Source organism: Jaculus jaculus, chromosome 13, assembly GCF_020740685.1.
Source record: "Jaculus jaculus isolate mJacJac1 chromosome 13, mJacJac1.mat.Y.cur, whole genome shotgun sequence".
Classification (NCBI taxonomy): domain Eukaryota; kingdom Metazoa; phylum Chordata; class Mammalia; order Rodentia; family Dipodidae; genus Jaculus; species Jaculus jaculus.
Genome location: NC_059114.1, coordinates 73,789,532 through 73,812,155, shown reverse-complemented (window position 1 = coordinate 73,812,155; position 22,624 = coordinate 73,789,532). Strand labels below are relative to the sequence as shown.

Below are 22,624 nucleotides of genomic sequence, written 5' to 3'. Positions count from 1 at the left end.
TTGTGTATGTTTGTTTGTACATGTGCGTGAATGCCCGGTCCTCTTGCTGCTATAAACGGATGCCAGATGCTTGTGCTCCTTTTATGTGGGTGGCTTGGGAATTGAACCTTGGGGCGGGCAGGGTTTGCAAGCAAGTGCCTTCAACCACAAGCAAGATGAGCCTTCTGCTCAGACCCATTATTATAAACTTTTAAGTTATGACAAGAGCATATCAGATTTGCCATTCTAATAAATTTGAGTATTGTGGTTTAGTACTGTAAAGTTTATTTACATTGTGAAACAGTTCTTGGTAACTTTTTCTTCTTGGGGATCGAAATTCTATACCCACTCATTAGTTTTCTTCTTTCCTTTGCTTCCAGCCCCTGGTAACCACTACTCTATTTCCTGTTGCTATGAATTTGAATGCTTTAGATTTTTGGTAGAAGTGGGCTCATACAGTACTCATCTTTTGTGTGTGTGGAGTATTTTGTTTTGTGTGAAATAATTTGCTTCAAGGTTCACCTTGTATCACACGACAGGACTTTCTTCCCTTTTAGGTCTCATAGTGACATATTCTGTATATGCATTCATGTGTTAATAGACATAGGAGCTTCTTTTACCTCTTAGGTGTTGCAAATTGCGCTACTATGTACATGGGTGTGCAAATGTTTCCTTGAGATACTGCTGTCAATTATAAATATTCTTACATTGAAGAGCTTGCTTTTTCACTCTGTTGTGGCCTGTGATACAGAGAGATTTTTTGAAGTTAATTTTTATTTATTTATTTGAGAGTGACAGAAAGAGAAAGAGGCAGAAAGAGAGAGAGAGAAAGAAAGAGAGAGAGTGAGAAAATGGGCACGCCAGGGCCTCCAGCCACTGCAAATGAACTCCAGACACGTGCTCCCCCTTGTGCATCTGGCTAATGTGGGTCCTGGGGAATCGAGCCTCGAACCGGGGTCCTTAGGCTTCACAGGCAAGCTCTTAACTGCTAAGCCGTCTCTCCAGCCTGAGATTTTAAAATATTAGGCACTGGGGGTTTCCTTAGTATACATTCATTTGTGCTGTTGATATGTGAGGTATGCACAAATTAGGATTCTCCTTAATGACATAAGTAAGTGCAGCAGAGAGCTGTATGCACCAAATTTAGAGTCTGAACCCTTTTCTAGGAAGGCTCTTCTATTTCTTATTAGGATTCACATTACCTAAGATGTTTAGAGGATATTGACAAGGAAAACAAAAAGCAATTTTGAAAATATGCCTGGAACCCAGACAAAAGAAATGCCTGGCATGCCAGTAACTGAAGATAGAAGGAGAGACCAGTAGAAACATATTTTATTTTGAGATTCAAGACTTTGACTTTTGTTACAGGGAAATTTATTGACAGAGGAATCCATCACAAAGTGTGTGGTCTTTCATAGTCAAAACCATTCTTTTTTTAATTGTGGTCCAGTATTTGAGATCTAAAGGGATGAACAGATATATAAAAAAAATTCTTTTAAAAAATGTTACTGGCTATTAACTCAGACCCTTACACAAAAAACAAAAATGTAAACATGGTAACAAACATTTATAAAGCTATCACATATCACAAACTTGCCTAATCTTATTGGAATAAAAATACATTTTCTATTTTGTTCATGATAAAATATGTTATGAAGCCAACTGTAAGCCACAAAACAGCAATTCATAAACAATGAAGCAAAGAAATATTCCTCATCTGCATGAATTCCTGGTATTGTTTAATTACTACAATGACTTTAGGAAAATACAATCCAATTAATACATTTGATTAACATATCATCACTAAAAATCAATATTGGTTTTGAGAGCTTCATAACAATGAAATAGAAATTTAGGGCTGGAGAGATGGCTTAGTGGTTAAGGCGCTTGCCTGCAAAGCCTAAGGACCCATGTTTGACTCCCCAGATCCCACAAAAGCCAGATGCACAAAGGTGAGGTAAGTGCAAGGTCATACATGCCCACTAGGTGGTGTAAGCACCTGGAGTTTGATTTCAGTGGCTGAGGTCTTAGTGCCCCAATTTTCTCACCCCCCAAATAAAAAAGAAATAGAAATTATTCTTATGATTTCCCTGCTCTTCTCTCGTTCTTACATAAATTCTAAAATTTCAACTCTAAGGGCAGAGCACGATAGATATATTTCTAATGTATTCACTGACCTTAAGATGTTCACTTGTTCAGCCCACTTCCAGATCTACTATCATGTGTCAGGTATCCTCCAGGTACTGAGGCCACAGAGGTCAGAGCTGATGGACAATTGCATCAGAGCAAAGCACTAGGGCAGGAGAGACTTGTGAAACCCACAAACATGTCCTAAAGCTTCTTGGGAAAACTAGGGAAGAGTATTTTTGAAATCACTGAGAAAGAAGGTTTAGATTGCCTATTGGTCACTCACAGAAGGGCTTTCTATCCAGAAGGTAGATGAGCTTGGAAGCATCATTATACTTATTTTAGAAGAAAAATAAACATTTCTACCAATTCAGGTTGACCTTTAATTTAAAGGAAGAGAGTTGACATGGCTGCACAGTGTTTTATGCTGGCCCAGACCTGTGACACTCATCCAACATCAAAGAACTTAACACGCTAAAATTAAAATCTCCCTGTCCACAACAAGGATTAAAATATCCCCAACTACTCCATGAATGGTTCTGTGTGCTTAAGTCCAGGCGCTGGGTATTTGAAAATGCATTACAAAGGAACCTGGAAAAATCCTTTTAAAATTTAACTATCAGTTACGTATCTTAAAAAAAAAAAAAACTTGTGGGCTTGATGATTATGTTTAACTTTGAACTAACAGGTTCTTGACTCTCTCATATATATGTATATATATTTGAGAGAAAGAGAGAGAGAGAGAGAGAGAATGGGTGTGCCAGGGCATCCAGCCACTGCAAATGAACTCCCTTTGTACATCTGGCTTACGTGGGTCCTGGAGAATCGAACCGGGATCCTTTGGCTTTGCAGGCAAATGCCTTAACCACTAATCCATCTCTCCAGCCTGTCTCTCTTATCTTTAAAAGAAGATGAATGTCTTAACTCTGTTTTCCTAGTCAACTGCAGTGATAAAATACCATCCACTACTGGCTATCAACAACCCAAGTGAGGGGGCTGGAGAGATGGCTTACCAGCTAAGACCCTTGTCTGTGAAGCAAAAGGACCCATGTAAGCCAGATGCACAAGGTGGCACATGTGTCCGGAGTTCGTTTGCAGTGGCTGGAGGCCCTGGCATGCCCATTCTCTCTATCTTCCTCTTCCTCTTAAAAAAAAAAAAAGGCAAGTGAAACCAACTGCAAAACTACCAAGAAATAAAACCTGAGTAAGAATGAAGACATCTATTGATTTTATCCCCCCCACTGAATTTTGCATAAAATCTAAGAATTTTAATATTCAAAATTGGGTAAGGCAAATGGAGATAGGAGAACTATGCAATAATAAAGACTATTACACAATTTTCTTTAAATATGATCATCATTTTTTTTCAGATACATGTGTTGGAAATAAATCTGTATAACATCTAGGCATGAGAAAAATCAGAAACTTCAGGATTTATGTCCCTCCATGGTATTAACCTCCTAAAACAGTATTATTAATCTAAACCTACAAGATGCCAATAGCCGGGTTTAAGAGACATCATCACACTGAAAAGATGGGCTCTGTTGTAACCGCTTATTAAAAACAAACCAAGCCAAACTTGTGGTTTAAAAATTGAGACCAGATGAAGCTTAATAAGCGTGAAATGCTGTCGGTGTTACAAATGAGAACCAGGTGTAGAGATAGGCGGCCTGGAGTTGAGCAGGCCCACCTACAAGTAGGACTTATCTTTGTCCCAAGGGGTGAAAGTTGGTCACCAACTATACCAAACAACAACACAGTGTTTCTGGGATGAGATGTCCATCTGCAAAAGAAAAAAAGTGGGCATTAGAATGTGAGAGGATCATGAAGGCTATTTCTTTTTAAAAATATTTATTTATTTTAGTTTGAGAGAGAAGGAGGTGAGGGTGGGGGGGGGGTAGAGAATTGGCACACCAGGGCCTCTAGCCACTGCAAACAAAATCTAGACACATGCGCCACCTTGTGCATCTGGCTTATGTGGGTCCTGAGGAATCGAATCTGGTTCCTTATGCTTCTCAGGCAAGCTCCTTAATCACTAAGCCATCTCCTCAGCTCAGCTATTCCTTTAAAAACAGTCTGAATCAAATGAACTGTGAGGAAATACATGAATTTCTCAAAGGTATAGAAATCAATGGAACTTCTGCATGGGCCGTCTCTCACTTATCCAGTAACTAAATGCCTAGTCGTGACAGGCACGTAAACATTAGAAAGGTGATTCTGAGTGATCTTACTAAACCTTTCTCTTTTATTCCTGCTTGGGAAAATTGGGTGATTTCTGATAGATCCATTCATTTCTCTGGGTCTTGCTCTTGTCCCTTATAAAATGCGGGAGTGGAACCTTATTATCTAAGGTTACTTTCGGCAGTAGGAATCTGTTGTATGGTCTCCAAAATGTGTATGTGCAAGGGCAAAATTAAGAGAAGTTTGTTTACTTCACTCATATGTCAAACATTAGCCACAAAACCCTTCCCCAGTATTGGCTCTGACTTCAAAGCAGCATGTAAGCAAATCCATGGCCCAAGGGGGGAAAATAGTTCTGCTCCTCCCCCCCCCCTTTTTTTTTAAATACAGACCCATTAAAGAAGTTCTCCAAGCTCAAATACCTCCTATTTATCTTCAGTGATTCTATAATAAATTCTGTATGACTGACTTGGAAACAGCGGAGGGCAGAGAGAAACAGGGGGCTGATGGCACCATGAGGCAGTGGAGGTTAATTCTGAGCACACACTGGCATCATCTAGAGGCTTGTTACAACACACACAATGGGCCCCAAGTTCTTAGTTTCTGATTCGTCAGACCCCGTGGGACTTGTATTCTGACAAGTTCTTAGATGCTGTTGCCACCAGTACCCCGGGGCTCTCACTATAAGAACCAGTGGAAATCTGGCTGGTGGTACACACCTGTAGTTTGGCACCCAGGAGAACGAGGTGGGTGGATCACGGGTTCAAGCACTGCCTGGACTAAATAGGGAGTTTCTGGCCAGCCTAGGCTACATAGAGAGATCCTGTGTCTAAACAAAGAAACGGGGCTGGGAGATGGAAGACGGAAGAATTGGCTGCACGGACTTTAGGACCTGTGCTCGGAGCCTCAGCGCCCATGTGGATCTGTCATGTCAGTTTATGCAAAGATGGGGGATGGAGACAAGACCCTCCAGAAACTTGAAGGTTAGCCAGCCTGGTTCATGCAGTGGCGAACAACAGAAACCCTGCCTCGGATGAGGTGGAAGATGCGGACTGATGCTCGAGATTGTTCTCTGCCCTCCACACATAACCCCGTGACAAGTACGTACTTGCAGTCACATCTACAAACACATGTTAAAACAATCAACAAACTGAAACCACCACCACCACCAACAAAACCCCACCAACAAAACCTGCCTGTCAGCTATGGACACAGCACGAAGTAATAGAAGAGAGAGGCAAGGTGACGTCGCTGTCTTGGCCCGGCTTTAATTCTTTGAATGTATCACTCTGTAAGGCAGAATGTGCGCACGGAGACACCCTCCCACGGTGTCCTGGTTGGTCTCTGCATGTGCAGAGCATTGCGGGTGCATTGAAGAGGCGCCTCATGACAAACTCATGGTGCTGACATCGAACTCTGTGCTCAGAATGGCTACATAAACAATGATGGGCTCACTGCTTATAAAGAGCTTTAGGATGGAGTGTGTGCACAGGGTCCCTCCCTGAGTGGGCTGTCCAGCAAATAGGGGCACCATGCTGGCCTGACCTGTTGTTTTCCTTAGGATAATGAAGTCTGATTCCACAAGAACCAGCTGCTAGAACACACACACACACGAGAGAGAGAGAGAGAGAGAGAGGCTTTGAAAGGTAACAGAGAACAGAGAGGGCAAGGACAGCCACAACTTACCCTGGGAGCAGCCGAGACCATTCAGTTCATCATCAGTAACAAATCTTTATTACCTGATGAATTCAGTTCACTGTAGCATTCAGACAGTCTAGACCCGGTTCCTGTCCTCTGGATTTTTTGATTTGTTGGGGGAAATAAAAGAATATACATTTAAGGAAAAAAATATTTTAAGCAGCATCAAGGCAACAAAGTGTTGTTTCTATTTACTTTCTGTGCCTAGCATCCAACACAATGCTTAAACAGATGTCCACTAGTTTGTAGCATTGTTTGAAGGAGAGGTTTTTTTAATATTTTATTTATATTCATTTGATAGAGAAAGAGCGGGAGAGAGAGGGAGAGAGAATGGGTGTGCCAGGGCCTCCAGCCACTGCAAACAAACTCCAGACGCATGCACCCCCTTGTGCATCTGGCTAATGTGGGTGCTGGGGCATCAAACCTGGGTCCTTTGGCTTTGCAGGTAAATGCCTTAACTGCTAAGCCATCCCTCCAGCCCTGAAGGAGAGTTTTATCTCTCCGTGGAAGGAGTCCTCTGTCCGTGGGCAAGGGACAGGATGAGAATGTTTACCAACTAGAGGAGGGAGAGCAGTGATTCTATTGTTTAATAAACAGTTGGTGAGTTAAATTGGGTTGAATTAGAGAAGACCACAGCACACACTGGTAAAGATAAAGAACATCCGAGCCTGGGACAGCTCCGTAAGCCCAGCGTTTGGGAGGATTAGGAAGGACGGGAGCTTCTGGAGTTGAAGGCCAACCTGTGTTATGTAGTACGTGTCCAGGCATCCCAGGCTCCAAGTGAGACCCTGTTTCAAAACGAGCAAACACACACACAGCCCTGAACAAAACAAAATAAACACCTCTCCAAAGATCTTAAAAAAATAAATTAAAATAAAAGACAAAACCCAGAGTCTTAAGATTTTTGTTTGAGTAGCAGTTCTGTCAGTCATTGCTTCAGAGACTCAAGACCACTGGATGCTTTATTTATTTACTTTTTTAGAGCCTCACTCTGGACCTTTCTTCTGAGGATATGTGGCAGGCGAGAAAGCAAAATGTTGGCAGACTTGACCTTTCCGAGGCTTGTGCTGGCTCTGTTGTGCCCTGAAAACACTGTGGATTCTTGGTGAGTCCTTTCTGGTATGACAGAGGCAAACTCCAAAATATGGAAAGGATTCAGCTACAGAGCTTAAGGAGAGAGGGAAAGGTTATAGACCACAGTTCCTGAACCTGAATCTTTGCACAAGAAAGTACCACCAAGGAGTTGGGGCTGTGGCTTGAAAAGGACAAGTCACTGAGGGGGCTACTGTTGGCCAAATACACATGTATTCAGATGAACTCTGTTTAAATGCTGGCAACAGAGCGTTTGAAGAGCACGATGAGGTTGGACAAGAAGGTGGTTGTGGACATCTGTGTCTGGTCTTCAGTTTCACTGTCTCTGGTCTAGCAGGAGAAACAAGTTTGGGCTGGTTAGGTTGAAGTGAAGCTGAGGAGGGATGTCGAGGGTAAAATGATGGGGGATTTGGGATGGCATATCCTGCTGAACATTAGGGACCCTACTGGCTTTATTTGATCAAAGTCAATCGAAAAACATTGTGTGTGTGTGTGTGTGTGTACATGCCACGGTGTGAGTATGGAAGTGTGAGGTTTGGGGTGTTTGTCCTTGCTATCCATCCTACTTGAGACAGGGTCTTCTTTGTTATGAGTTTGTTTCTGATACTTTGCTTCCTGTGCGCCAGTGCAGCTGGCTTGTGTGCCCCCGGATTTGCCTGGCCCAAGCCTTCTGTTCTGCAGACGTGTTGGGATGACAGATACATGGATCACTTCATGTTGGGCTTCACGTGGTGCTGGCGAGTTAACTTTGGGCTGGCAGGCTTGCAAGCAATTGTCCTTAACCTCTGAACCATCTCCTCCGCCCACTTTGAAGTCAGTTATGACTCAGGTTCCACAAATAGATTTACCCATTCATTTGACAAGTCTTTAGGAGTTTCTGTGATGTGTCGGGCATTGGCTAAGCATGGAGGTATACAACGAGTGTTTTGCTTCGGTGGAGGCTGCCACAAAATACCGCAGACTCAGTGGCTTAAACAGCCAGAGTGCAGCTAGCCCTGTCAAATCCTGACAAGAGCTTGCAAACATCTTGTCTCCTCCCGTCAAGATCTCATGACCTCTTGCTTGTGGTGCATACTTGGGACAAAGATAGAGAAGGTAGATAGATAGATAGAGTACTTATTATATAGAATGACCTTATCTAACCCTTACTACCTCCCAAAGGTCCTGACTTCAGATAGCATCAAAATGAAAGTTAGTCTTTCAACATATGGGCTTTGGGACCACACAATATATTCAGTCCGTAACAAGGAGTAAGATACTGGTTTGGACAATGCTCTGTTTCTATGGACAATATCACAGACTTAGTAAATTGTAAAGAAAAGAGGTGTATTTTGGCTTGCAGTTCTGCTTTAAGGTCAAAGGACCACATCTGGTGCGGTCCTTCTCACTGGAAGAATTCCAAAGAGTGCAGGACAACACAAGAAAGTTCGGGAACACAAGACATTGTTCACCTGGAGAGAAAGGAAGAACAGAGTAAGCCAGGGAAATTCAGCTTGCTTTAAAGCAACCCATTACCTTGAGAACTAATCAAGTTCTACAAGACGTGATGCTTCCCTGAGAGAACATTCATCACTTCCGAGGATGATGCACTGTGACCGGGTCACCTTCTACTGAGCAACACTGCTTAGTGGTCCCATCACTTTTCAATTCTCCTACACTGGGGACCAAGTTTCCAGAAATCCCTAGATACACCACAGTTGTGTAGTTTTATGCCACATCCTTAAAAGACTGTACGTTTGGGGTGGAGAGATTGCCTAGTGGCTAAGGCACTTGCCTGTGAAGCCTAAGGTCCGAGGCTCGATTCCCCAGGAGCCACGTAAGCCAGATGCCCATGCTGGCGCATGCATCTGGAGTTTGTTTGTAGTAGCTAGATGCCCTGCTACACCCATCCTCTATCTTTCCCTGCCTGTCTCTCTTTCTCCTTCTTTCCTTCTCAAATCAATAAATGGATAAATAAAATATTAAAAGAAACATTTATTTTAAAAAAAAAAAATCTAAGTTTTTTCACAAAGAAAAGTGTATGTCTGTGTGGGAATTCCAGATATTCGGAAAAGCAGAAAGATAGGCATAAATGTTGGTGGGAAATCTTTATAGAGAGTATTTGGGAATTCCATTTAGCTGAAGACATGATGGACAGTAGCCAGAGCCTGGATTGATTGTAGATACTTTGGGCTCTCGTGGAGTAAGTAATAAGCGCTGTGTGGGATGACCCGTCTGATTGCAATGCGTAGGGTCGGGTGGGAGACTGCGGGCTGAGAGCCGCAGCGTTCAACAGATCCTAGAACTGCTTTGGTGAGCATCAGAAACTTAACCGCTGCAGTGGCAGAGGGGAGAGAGAGGGGAAAATGCCACAAGACGTTCAAGGTGCCCCATGATTTATGAGCTGTCCCAGTGACACGGAGCGAGTGTGAGCAAGACTCCAGGATGTTTCTAGGGGCAATCCAAACTGCTTGAGGGGGAAAAGTGAGTGGCTTTGCAGAGTCTACTAAGTTTGAGGTGGTACTATCTTATCTGATGAGACTGCGTGTGTTCAGGGCGGTATGGCCAATAGACTGTTCTATTTTATCTGAGTTAACTGAGAAAGAAAAAAAATTGTGAAAGTAAAGGCAGGGCCAGAGATGTCTACTTTGAAGGCTTTCTCACAGTCGTGGTAAGCCTTACAGCTCTGGGATGGTCTCTCCTCAGAGAGCACTGAGAAAGAACAGCAGATAGCTAAAGATATGACCATATTAACTAAGGATTTTGGTTTGGAAGCAAAAAAAAAAAAAAAAAAAAAAAAACCAAGAAGATTAGGGAAAATGTGGACAAAGACCAGAAGACCATGATGATACAAAGTCTCCTTGACTTCTCAAAATAAGAGTTTGGGGCCTGGGGAGACTACTCAGTGGTTAAAGGTACTTGCTTGGAAAGCCTGCTGGCCTAGGTTCAATTCCCCAACCATCCATATGAAGCCAGGCAGGCATTCAATTGTGACTGCCCCCCCACAATTAATTAATTAAAGAGTTTGAAGAAAAGGTGGCAAGACATCACGGAAGGTGAGGACTGAGAAGTGGCCATTGGATTTGGCAATAATTAGAAACCCACTGGGGGCCTCTGAGAACCACCTCAACAGGCTAAGTTATAAATGTTCACTTGAACTGACAGAACAAGTTCAATGCATACTCAAGGCAAATTCAATGCCAGTGCATAAAGGTGAACAGACATTCACAAATTCCTTACACAGTTTTCCTTCTCTCCTCAGGAAAGAGAGCTAGCCAGTGCTCTTCTATTCAGAGTCTAAGGAGTGAATGCTGGCATTTAAAACGAACCAATAAACAGCTGAAACTTTCTTCTTAGTTCTATTCCAATTCAGAAGTTCTGAGCATCTTAGAGGAACCTAAACTGCATGGTGACGCTGCCCGTAAGGAGAGGCTTAGGTTGAACAATCGCTCAGTGAACAGCCTCTTTTCTGTGAGCTGTCTGGCAGCCAAACGTGTTTACGAGCTTTTTAAAAAGGCCTGCAAAGGCATACAGTCTGAGGGCATGCAGGGAGGATTTGTGTTTACCTTGTGACATCACCAGGGAGCTCTCATTCGTGGTCCTTGGTCTGCCTGTCACCTCCACACAGAAAAGTCACCACCAATGACAGTTGCGAATGAGACAATTGCTGGGCTTTTCAGCACAGGGTTTTATTTTCAAGCACATAAAGGGTGCCAACCAAACACAGCCTCAAACGGGATGAGCCCTGTGCTAGGAGAGAGGGGTTGGAGGGCTTTTTATTCATTTGGTAATTACACAGCAATGGGTGTTGCACACATTTTTAGTGGAGTGAGGAGAGAGGCAGACACTTAATGCAGGGAAAGCTCTGGTTGCGTGGCATGGCTTCATGGGCACCACCACAGTCTCTTTGGGGGCAGTGGCCCTGGCTGGCACCAGGTCTCTGAAGAAATGAGAGGGCAACCTGGCATTTTCTTATTTGTTTATTTTAACCTCTCAGGCCTGCTGAAAACAACTGGAATCTTCTGGGTTGCTGAAAGCACATAGGCTTCTTTGATGGAACTCTTGGCCCCTGTTACCCTAAAGCCAAAGGGGTTCATTGATTAAGCTGTTGGGTGACTACGCTCTCTGTGAATTCAGGTCAGACCAGAGGCAATGGTTAGCTGGCAGATAACTGTCCCTAATGCAGTCTTTATGATAGCGTCTGACGTTTTGCATGAAAGAGTGTCCCACTGAGATCCAGGCTGCGAGCTGGGAAATGTTTTGAGTCCAGGCATCTGCCTGTGGAAAATGCTGGGAAAGCAAAGATAAAATTTAAGTAGGCAGCAAACTTTAATTCGACACTGCCAGAGAGGATCCATGGAGATAGGCAGAAGCAAGGGTCAGAGGGCCACTCAAGCCTTTCAATGTTTTCTTTTTCTTTTGTGATTAGGAGGAGATCAGGCAGTGGACTGTGAATTCTGACTCACAGGGATCAGGTTGCTGATCTGGTTCCCATTGGTGATAGCCCAGTGGGATGAGATGTCAGGTCAGCCAGCCTTCCCTGACTGTCCTCCGTGCTTCTGTTTTAACTCCATAGCTATTAACTGGAAGGCTCAATATATTATTCTGGCTCTGTCTGAGTCTAAGGATTAAGGCAAAGTCTGGGAATAGAGCTGCGCCTCTTCACTTAGTCCTTGTTCCCAAGTTCAAGTTCGATGACCTTCCTATTGACGAATTAAAGGAAATATTATTGAGTTCATCAGTTTTCCAACAAGTTTACTCTATGTTACATCAGACTTATTAGTATTGGAAAAACTTGACAAACCTGGATTTGGGGGAAAATAAGAGAGTTTCAATACCCTAAGTATTGTTGGAAAGCTGGTGTCCTTTTGCGTGTTCAAATCTCTTTCTCTTTATTAGATCATCAGTCAGATTGTAAGCAAGCTCATTCAAAAGCTAAACCATCATCCCAGGTCCTTCAGTCAGACTGGATTGAGACTGTCGCTCACAGTCTCATTTTTCACTTAATTATTTCATCAAAGGCCCTCTTTCCAAGTATAGCAAAGATCTGAGGTGCCAGGGCTTAGAGTTTCAACATCTGAATCTGGAGGGAACACAATTCATCCCAGGCCATATTGATCATTAAAGCAACACTGTGTTTTGGCAAGTCAAATATTGGATTTATTTTAGAGGTGAGAAAATTAAAACTCTGAAATGTTAAGTAACAAGTCTAGTTATCTGACCAGTAACTGGCAGGCACCAGGTTTCTAGACTCAATCCTAATAATGTTTGCATATGAAAAATCACTTCTTCTTCCTTTCTTTTTATGTGCTGTAGTTTACTTATGGATTTGCACATGTTGAATCACTGGAACATGACCAACTTAGTCATGGTGCCTGATCTTCCTAATATATTCCTGGATTTGATCTAAAAGTATTTTATCGAGCATTTTTGCATTTATGTTCATCAGGGAAATTTGTCTAAAGATGTGTGTGTATGTGTGCTGTCCTTACCTATGACAGTTCAGAATAAATGCTGTCTTTGTAGAAGGAGTTTGGGAGTTGTATAAGTCAGGGGTCTCAAGAGGAACATAAATGATTGAACCACAAAAGAGATTTATTTCTTAGATTGGTTTGCATGTTATGGACTGGGTGTCTACTAGAGAGTCTAAGAACCTGGTAGCTGCTCAGTCCATGATCCTGGGCAGGCAGGCTTTGAAAGCATATACCTGAACCATTGCCGTAAGGCCACCACCCTCTGTTTTTTGACGGAGAGTCTCTCATTGGCCTGGGGATTGTTAAGTAGGCTAGACTGGCTGACCAGTAGTCTCCAGGGATCTATCTACCTTTTTAGCCCTGGGATTATAAATGCACATCACCATGCCAAGCATGTTTACGTGGCTTCTGGAGAATAATGTTTATAAAGTATTGAGCTAGGTAATTGCACTTGCAGCTCTTTAGGCCCACCACATCACAACATCTATAGCTACAAATTCTTAGCAGAAAGCATTGGCTATCAAATAATAACCCCAACCCTGTCATTGCTGTGGTTTTCCTTTTGAGAGAGTCTAAGGGTGTTTCTCTTGTTCTCAATAAGGGAAGAGAGTCTTGCTAACTCCCATCTGAGAAAAAACAGCTCTAGGAAGGGATGCTGCACATTTTAGTGCAAGTTAAATCCTGAGAAGACTATGGCTCTTGGATACAGAATCTCATGGAGGGATTTCTTAGACCTTCTTTTATTTTTCTTTAAAAAAATTTTTTGGGGGCTAGAGAGATGGCTTAGCGGTTAAGTGCTTGCCTGTGAAGCCTAAGGACCCCTGTTCGAGGCTCAGTTCCCCAGGTCCCACGTTAGCCAGATGCACAAGGGGGCGCACGCGTCTGGACTTCGTTTGCAGAGGCTGGAAGCACTGGCGCGCCCATTCTCTCTCTCTCCCTCTATCTGTCTTTCTCTCTGTGTCTGTCGCTCTCAAATAAAAAAAAATTTTTTTGTTCATTATTTATTTATTTATTTGAGAGTGACAGAGTGAGAAAGGCAGAGAGAGGGAGAGAGAGAGAGAATGGGTGCGCCAGGGCCTCCAGCCACTGCAAATGAACTCCAGATGCATGCACCTCCTTGTGCATCTGGCTAACGTGGGACCTGGGGAATTGAGCCTTGAACTGGGGTCCTTAGGCTTCACAGGCAAGCGCTTAACCACTCAGCTTTCTCTCCCTCCCAGACTTTCTTTTCTTGAGCTGCAGGAACTCATTCTTCTTACATGCCCCAGAAAGCAGCCTGTGAGGTCCAGTGGCACCAAGTGTCTCTCCTGAGAATCACATTGTCTCCTGCTGCTTCTCGTAAGCCACAACATGTGGAATTTTCCTCAAGGGCAGAGAACCTGACTCCACCTTTCTCTAGAACATAACTCAGCCTCTCACTAGGAACCCATCATGGAACCAACCAAACCAAATCCTGTTGGTCCCTCAGCATCCTCCCAGGTGGCACCAAAGTACGTATCCCTGGAGCACTTGCCCCACTTCTGATGCTCAGTTATGCCATGCCAGTTTTCCGAACCACATCTAATTATGTTGCTGCATCTGTGATTTGGAAGCAGGTTTAATTTGTTAAAGATAAGATGATTTAAAATATCTTAAGATATTAAAAAAAACAAACAAACCCCAAAACCATTGTGGTAGTTTGAATCAGATGTTCCCCATGAACTCATGTGTTCTGAATGGTACGTACCCAACTAGTGATAATTTGGGAGGTGGAGTCTTGATGGAGGAGGTGTTTCTGGGGGTGGGCTTAGACTTGTTATAACCAGCTCCCACTTGCTGGAATGTGACTCATTCTCTTGCTGTTTTCCACTGGCTGTGGCAGATGTGATGTCCAGCCTCTGCTCTCTTGTATCATAAAAGGCTAGTCTGTTGGGCTTGCCTTAAATATATATATATATATATATATATATATATATATATATATATATATATATATATATATGACCAGGGAGGCAATCTTTACTCAGCATTTTCTGCCTTTACTGTCCAAAGAAGATTCTTATCAGGTGTTAATGCCTTTTCTATCTCTGGCTTTGAGAAGCAGCAAACTGAAGGGGAAGAGTCTCTGGATGTGATCTCAAGATCTAACTGTAAACTTACCAGCTCAAGGATCTCAGCTGAAGACGTCTTTTTGAGATTCTGTGCTTCAGGTTTTCTCATCGGCTAGGCGGGAAAGGTGAAATCTGCCTTACGGAGTTCTCAGGTACACATCACAGTCTTTCTCGAAAATGTGTGGTAATAGGAAGCACAGGCACACAGAATGAATGGCCTGTGGAAGCCCCTGGCATGCGTCCTTCTTCCTGTAAGAAACAAAGGCTGTCTTTGAGAGCTTCCCTCATTTGCGCTAGTTATCATTCCACCTCTTCATTCTCTCCTTAAGTCCTACTTCAGGACCAAAATCAATACTGCACATCTAGCAAGCGAGAACAAAGGCTGTGTTTTATGTGATTAGTAAGGGGTCAGGACTACTGCTTGTTGGCCATGAAACTTGGGTGACTTAATTAGCCCAAGCAGAGACCAGACCCCTATTCTTATCTCCATTCATACTTCTGTCACTGACAGAAAGCATTATGACATTGTGAGGTTAATTCTTATGAAGGTAAAGGAAGATATCCCCCCTACGACTCTGAGACATTCTCCTATCAGCACAAAGATTATTAGAAATATCAGAAGCCCCTCATTCACTTGGTACTTGTGAGTGTTCCTTGCTTGGCTTTATTTAAAAGTTTTTAAACAATTGGCATATTTCTTGGTTACCCAAAATGCCTTTAGTACCTCCACATCACATATGCACCCAAACTACAAGGTGAAAGCAATCTGTTTTTCCTTTTGTTTGTTTTTATAGTTGCAGAACTCTTTTGAACCACTCTGTCGCAGTCTGAGACTTTATTTGAGTTTTCAACATAGGACAATAACTTTGGAAAGATCCTGTGTGATTGAAGTAAGATGCTCCAGTAAGATGTCTCAGACATGGTTCAGAGGGTGAGAATGTCTACCATATGACATGTGAGCCTCACTAAGTAGAAGAAATCCAGGAGCTTGAACAGATGGTTTGGTGAAGTAGATCTCTTAGAAGAGCCCAAAGCCCCAGGTATTAGTTGAGCCTTTTTGGAGCAAAGGAATTGGAAATGGCTTAAAGAATTCTGTGCCTGGGAGAAGTGGTGTGATCCAAGAAGGACATTTGAAAGAAATTAAGTTTTTATTTAAAGCTTATTTGTGTTACTTGGTATTCCTCTTGACAATTTATGTCTGGCAGAAGCATCACCATGTAACATAGATGGAGACGATGTTCTTCAGTGATGGAGGATTTCAAACAAATGCAACCAATATACTGAACCTTGAGGCAGTTAGCAAAAACTCGATGTGAATCCTTGTGTTTGGGTTTGAGGGAAGATATAAAAGATAAGCAAGTTCACTCCCCCTATGAGTATTATATAAATTGTTTTGGTCATAGAAATAGAGTTGGCATCTTGAAACTCTCCCCAACCTTGTGAAATTCTTCTCTACATCTGGATGGCAGCAGTGTGAAAGCAAGATAATTTCTCTTACCACTCCCAAGTGCTTAACTCCACTCACTGCTCTGGGCAAGAACACACGGACTTCATAAGTGTTAGTTTCTTGATTTATTACCGAGAGGTAACAGGACCTTGTGTCTCCCAGTGATTAAAGTCAGGGGCAGAAATGGAGAGTGAAGATCAGAAAGAATAGTGACTTAGTTTTTTATATTGTGGGAGCAGTAATCTGTGGCTATAAACAGGATTTGGGTTGGCTGGCAAAAACTTGGTTTAGAACTTACTTTTCACTGAAGAACACTTGTGAAGCATAGGAAACAGAAGAACCAGGCTACATTCTGTCACTCCCAAGATCTAAGTGGTATAAGGCATGACAACAGTATTGTTTCTTGCACATATATCATAGTCATGCATGGTCCCAGACTGCAAAAGGCTTTCCCATGTTGCTGGATGTTGTAATTGCATTTGCATTGCTGGGATAAAGCACCCAACCAAAAGCAGTTGATGGGAGGAAAGAGTTTATTTTGGCTTATAGTCTCAAAGGGACTGAACTATACCCATACACTTCCTGCAGTACTGAGATTTCTTCAGCTTTTCAAGTGTTCTGCTTTTGTTCTTTTTTGAGAATGAGAAAGAAATAGAGAGGTGAGGGCTGGAAATGATATGGTCCTAGCAAGTTAGATGAGGTGAGTGGACAGTGCTCACTGGTGAAGTGAAAGATGTTTCAGACAAATGGCTCATTTTATAGCCCCGGTTTATTTTTTATTATTTTTTTTTTTGTGGTCTGACATCACAATGCAAAAATAATCAGTTAATTCTGTAACCACATCAAATTACATATCAAAAAGCTATGTTAACACAGGTAGTTGACTGAATGAATTCTTTATTTTAGAATGGAGCATTTGACTAATACATAGAATGATCTTAGACTCAATTGTTTAAAGTTCAGAAATATAAGGGGCAGGAGAGATGGCTTAGCAGTTAAGGCGCTTGCCTGCAAATCCAAAGTTCTTCGGTTTGATTCCCTAGTATCCACCTAAGCCAGATGCCAAGGTGGCACACACATCTGGAGTTCCTTTGCAGTGGCTGGAAGCCCTGGCATGCCTCTCTCTCTTCTGCTTTCCCTCTCTCAAATAAACAAATAAAAATAAAATAAAAAAGAAACATAAGCTAGATCCTTTTTTTTCTTTTTGCCAAAAGAGGGGGTGGTCCCAGTTTTAGGGTTTCTTATCTCCCACTTTTCCTCCCTCCCCTTCTCCTTCCCTTCCTTCCTTCCTTTCTTGGTCTTCAGAAGTACAATTCGAAAAAAGTTCTACTAACTTTAAGGTGATGTCAGAGTGTCACTTCAGGATTATAAATGGACATGTCGGGTTTCTTTTCTGGAAGGCTTTTCCTTTCAATAAATGCCTGGCCTTTGGCCTTCCTGTGAAGTGGTCTGCAAGTATACAATGGTGTTCTGCTCTAAGATTTCAATAAATAAATAAAAATAAGTATGTTCATGTGTCAGAAGTTCTCTGAAGTTCTAGTTCACATTCAAATCTTTCCCCTTTGATCTAGTTTGCTTCTCTTAATTCCTGAAAGACCTTCCAGACATCAGGAGGAAGGAGAGGAGCCCACACATTTTCATCAGTATAGTGTTGTTCTTCTAGAACTTCTCCTCATCACCTGTGGACTTGACTATGATTTGCTGTTAGGTGGTCCAGCTTTGCACTTACTACGTGATGGAATCAGAAACAGGCTTTGCCTCCACTTGCATTTGCCAAGCCTTTGCTTATACATCTGTGACATTCTAATTCCATTTTGCACAGAAGCTCCTCTTGACCTCTTCTGGGCACCTACGGAACACTCCGTGGCTCTTGTTTGTGAGAACATTCGTTTTCTGAATATCTAGTCTAAACTTCCCTTCCTTAGCTGAAGGCTTTTTGTTCTCCATCTTTTTTTTTAAAAAAAAACTATTTATTTATTTATTTGAGAGCGACAGACACAGAGAGAAAGACAGATAGAGGGAGAGAGAGAGAATGGGCGCGCCAGGGCTTCCAGCCTCTGCAAACGAACTCCAGACGCGTGTGCCCCCTTGTGCATCTGGCTAACGTGGGACCTGGGGAAGCGAGCCTCGAACCGGGGTCCTTAGGCTTCACAGGCAAGCGCTTAACCGCTAAGCCATCTCTCCAGCCCTCCTCCATCTTTTGAAACTACAAGTGACTACCTTTCCTCACCAAAGACTAAACTTTATACCTAATGGCTAGAATGGCAAACAAACATTAATCTTGTCTCCTGCCTCCTTGCAGATAAATGCCCAGAAGCAATTTAGCCTCAGACAGCAGAAGTATTTATGTAGTGTTCTTTAATTTAACCTCTGATCATCTTTTCAAATCATCCTGGATTAAGCCTTATTTCTCAAAGATGCCAACAACATACGACTCTATGTTGAAACTTCATAGTCATTCCATACTCCTGTACTTTATTTTAATTTTAATTAATTTATTTTTTTTGAGGTAGGGTCTCACTCTAGCCGAGGCTGACCTGGAATTCACTATGTAATCTCAGGGTGGCCTCGAACTCATGGCGATCCTCCTACCTCTGTCTCCTGAGTGCTGGGATTAAAGGAGTGAGCCACCACACCCTGCCTGTACTTCATTTTAAGTTATGCCTCTCCCTTATGTAGGCTACCTACTGTAGAAAAGGACACATATATTTGTGAAGGACCATTAGATATCTCAGCAATGTATGTATCGGGTTTGAAATTTTTCTCAGCATAGATCGCATCTACTCTAAGACCACTTAATATGCAAAAAATTCATACTTTCCAAACAGCTGTGTAAGGGGTAATTGTTCATATGTAGGCAAGCCTCTTCAGTTTTCCCAACTCCAAACACACACATACATGGGCCAATAACACTGAAATTTCACCTTTGGGAATATAGCCCTTGGGGATAGCTAGCTCAAGATGTTTATGCAGATCTCCTAGGAGGATGCTGGAAGTTGATATTTTCTTTCTCTTCATACATTAATTACTAAACTAAGAAGAGGGAATGCCAACTGTAAAAGCTAGAAATATAATGAGCTAGTACCTTGAGCCAAATCATTTATTTCTTAACGTGTATTCATTTGACCTATTCTTTGTTATTCATTGAGATTTAAGTTTTGAGTTTATGAGGATTCTCATGGAGAAGATGAAATGGTGATAGATTTTTAGCAGAGGTGGTTATGATGAGCTCAGGACAGTTTTCAACGATGTGAAGGACTGGCCAGTAAAAGATCTTTGGTAAGGGATTGGGGAGAGTTAGACATGCTCTCTATCCCAACAATTTTCCGTTCTCCTTTATCCTACTGCATGCACTGAAAATGTTTTGAGAATGATGTTGAGATTATTGGTTTGCCTGTGTTCATCTCCAGTAAACTTTTTGAGAAGATGAAGGATGTTGCATCGTGGCGGCAGGACAATATGGGATGAGATTGCTGGAGTTCAGAGTCTGGAAGGTGCAGAAATATAAACAAATGTTCATGTTACCATGTGGTATAGCCAAATGGAAATTCAGATGCACTGCTCCCTTGGCTAAGAAGATTTTCAGCAGGGGTGATGCTAACATACCAGGATGTAGGGTGAACTCAAGAAGCCTGTTGCTCACAGAATGTGGCAAATGGGCTTGAGAAACATGGTTCCAGTGGGTAGGATAGAAAGCTTAAGAGGAAGTAAAGAATTAGATGGCCCAGAGAAGGTCAGGAAGTTCAAACGCTTAGTTGAGATATATGGTGGGGCCCGGGGTGAGCTGGTGATGTAGGTACTAAGCATTTGAAATCTTTGCATGCATTATTTAATTATTACAATAATCATACCATTATTACTTTCACTTTTCAGGTAAAGAAAATTCCTTGGTTAAGACAGGTGAAATAAATTGTCCAAAGTGGCAGAACCAAGGGACAGAAGAGTCAGAAATTAAACTCTCTATTCTAATTGGAGAAAGAGACTTATTTCCTTTAATTACTGGTTGAAATGGACCTCTACATTTTAGAAAATTCCCTGTCAGAAAGACTTATCCTTTGGCTATTCCTTTAATAGTTGTTCAATAAACAGCTTCCTATCAAATGACTTTGTGGATAACATTACACCTTGCGACATGTCTACCCATCGTTGAAAATGTTTACATCGCAGCTACATGTGTTCTTGGCATCTGCTTGTTGCTGTACCCTGCCACGGAGGCTTCATGCCCTTTTCTCCAAATTACTGGTTATCAAGGTCACACAATGCTTTGCTATATACAACCTGTTGCTTCCTTTGGAAGTTATGGCAAACAAACACAGATGGTTTTGAGAAAAAATACTTACAACATCGGATGTAGCAGAAAGTTTCAAAAAGAAAGGAAAAATGAAAAGAATCAGGAGAATAGGAAACTTAACATATCTAAATCAAATTTTCATGTTCTTTAAAGACAGTTTGCTGTTGCCTTATGGAGACATGTCATAATGCTCCTGTAACATAGTGAATGAAAATGAAATTAAGGCTGTTTCACACACACAGCATAATTTTTTGTCTAGTTTCATTTTCTTACTGTTTTCAGTTGTTTTGATGTTCACTTAAAATATTTTCTATGGAAAAATGGGCACCGGGCCATTGGAATCAAGAGAGCTAACATTGTATCATTGCTTAGAAAAATAAAAACAGGTTTTATGTACACATATTTTACTGATCCTTTCCATAAATAACCTGTTATAGGATCAAGAACTCTTTTTCTCACTACCAGGAATCCAGCAAGCTCTGACCTAGGGTAAGCATGCTGTCTTGCTCTGGAAGGTGGTGGTGTGGCCTGAGTTCCCCAGAGACAGTCACACTTTGAGGCTCACATGAGGAGTTTATTTGGAGAGTGAATTCAGGGAAAGACAAGGGTATGCAAAACCAAAGACGGAGATTGTCTTTCAGGGTGAAGAACTTTCTTTGGCACTTCTTGTTGCTGGTTTTGAATTGGTCTAGCTTTAGTGTTGACACAATCATCTGTTCGAACTACTAAGAAACAAGTAGATACATTTTAAAAAAGTACTTCAGGGGCTGGAGAGATGGCTTAGTGGTTAAGTGCTTGCCTGTGAGCCTAAGGACCCTGGTTCGAGGCTCAATTCCCCAGGACCCATGTTAGCCAGTTGCACAAGGGGGCGCACGCATCTGGAGTTCATTTGCAGTGGCTGGAGGCCTTGGCATGCCCATTGTCTCTTTCTATCTGCCTCTTTCTCTTTCTGTCTATTGCTTGCAAATAAATAAATAAAAATAAAAACAAAAACATTTTTTTAAAGTACTTCAAAGTTAGGCCCTGTTGAACCATGTAGTAGTGTTAGTATTTGTTAGTATTTATTACGTGTTAGTGACAGTTAGAATGTTGATAAAGACCAGCTTGACTTAGTCTTCTTATAGGTAGTCTCATGGGAAGGTGTGGTGGGAAGATTCATTTGCTTAGAATCCACCATTTTTATTTATTAATTATAACTTCATTTGACACTCAGGAGTTAGTTCTCATCCATGTTGACCATCTGTAGATTTTTGAATGCGGTCACAGGGACACAGGTCACCAAAGCATAAAGCTTATTTGGTGAATCTTCATTATTCTCTTTCCTGGACAACTATATGCTGATAGGATGCAGGACATGCCTTACTCCTTTGGCCCCGACAGCTGTGTTGAGCCTGATAGCCATGCTTTCTGGAGCCTCCATCTCCTTCATGGCAAACTTCTGCATCTCTTTGAGAGCACGAGGGGCTTGCCTCTTGTATTCCACTCGTGGATGTTGTTGCAGTCCGGTTCGCATTGCTGGTAAAAATCACCCAACCAAGAGCAGCTTCTGGGAAAAAGAGGTTTATTTTGGCTTACAGACTTGAGGGGAAGCTCCACAGTGGGAGGGGCAAATGATGGCATGAGCAGAGGGTGGACATCACCCCCTGGCCAACATGAGGTGGACCACAGCAACAGGAGGGTGTGCCAAACACTGACACTGGCTATAACACTCATAAGCCTGCCCCCAACAATACATTCCCTCCAGCAAGCATTAATTTCCAATTGCCATCAGCTGGGGAGCCTAGCATCCAGAACCCCTAAGTTTATGGGGGACACCTGACTCAAACCATCACAGATGTGCCTGTGAATACTGATGGTGTGTTCTTGGGTCACCACCTAGTTAATGGAAGAATGGGCCTCCTTTTTTGACACCCCTTTTTTGGGGGATCCATTTTGTTGGGCCCAAGTTAGAAAGAGTGTGATGGATTGTGGGAGTCATGTGTGAAGTTGTGGGGAAGGAGTCCACAGTTTGTGGTGTGTGTGTGTGTGTGTGTGTGTGTGTGTGTGTGTATAAATTTAGATACCTCAAGCTGATTGAGTACTTGGGCACATTATTACCTGGTTCCAGCTCTCCATCCACACATGAATCTATGATTAGAAATTAGTAATCATGTTTTGAAATAATGAAAACCAACCTGGGCTGGTTTAACATATTTAGAAGACATTTTGTTTGAAACTGTTCTGTGATTCAAAGGGATAACACATGTGAAAAAAAAGAGCAAAAATC

At 42.2% G+C, this 22,624-nt stretch overlaps 1 pseudogene; it reads right to left on the bottom strand.

Moving 5' to 3' along the window:
• Positions 1-19,243: 19,243 nt before the first annotated feature.
• LOC123454074 lies at positions 19,244-22,275 on the bottom strand (annotated as a pseudogene).
• Positions 22,276-22,624: the final 349 nt, after the last annotated feature.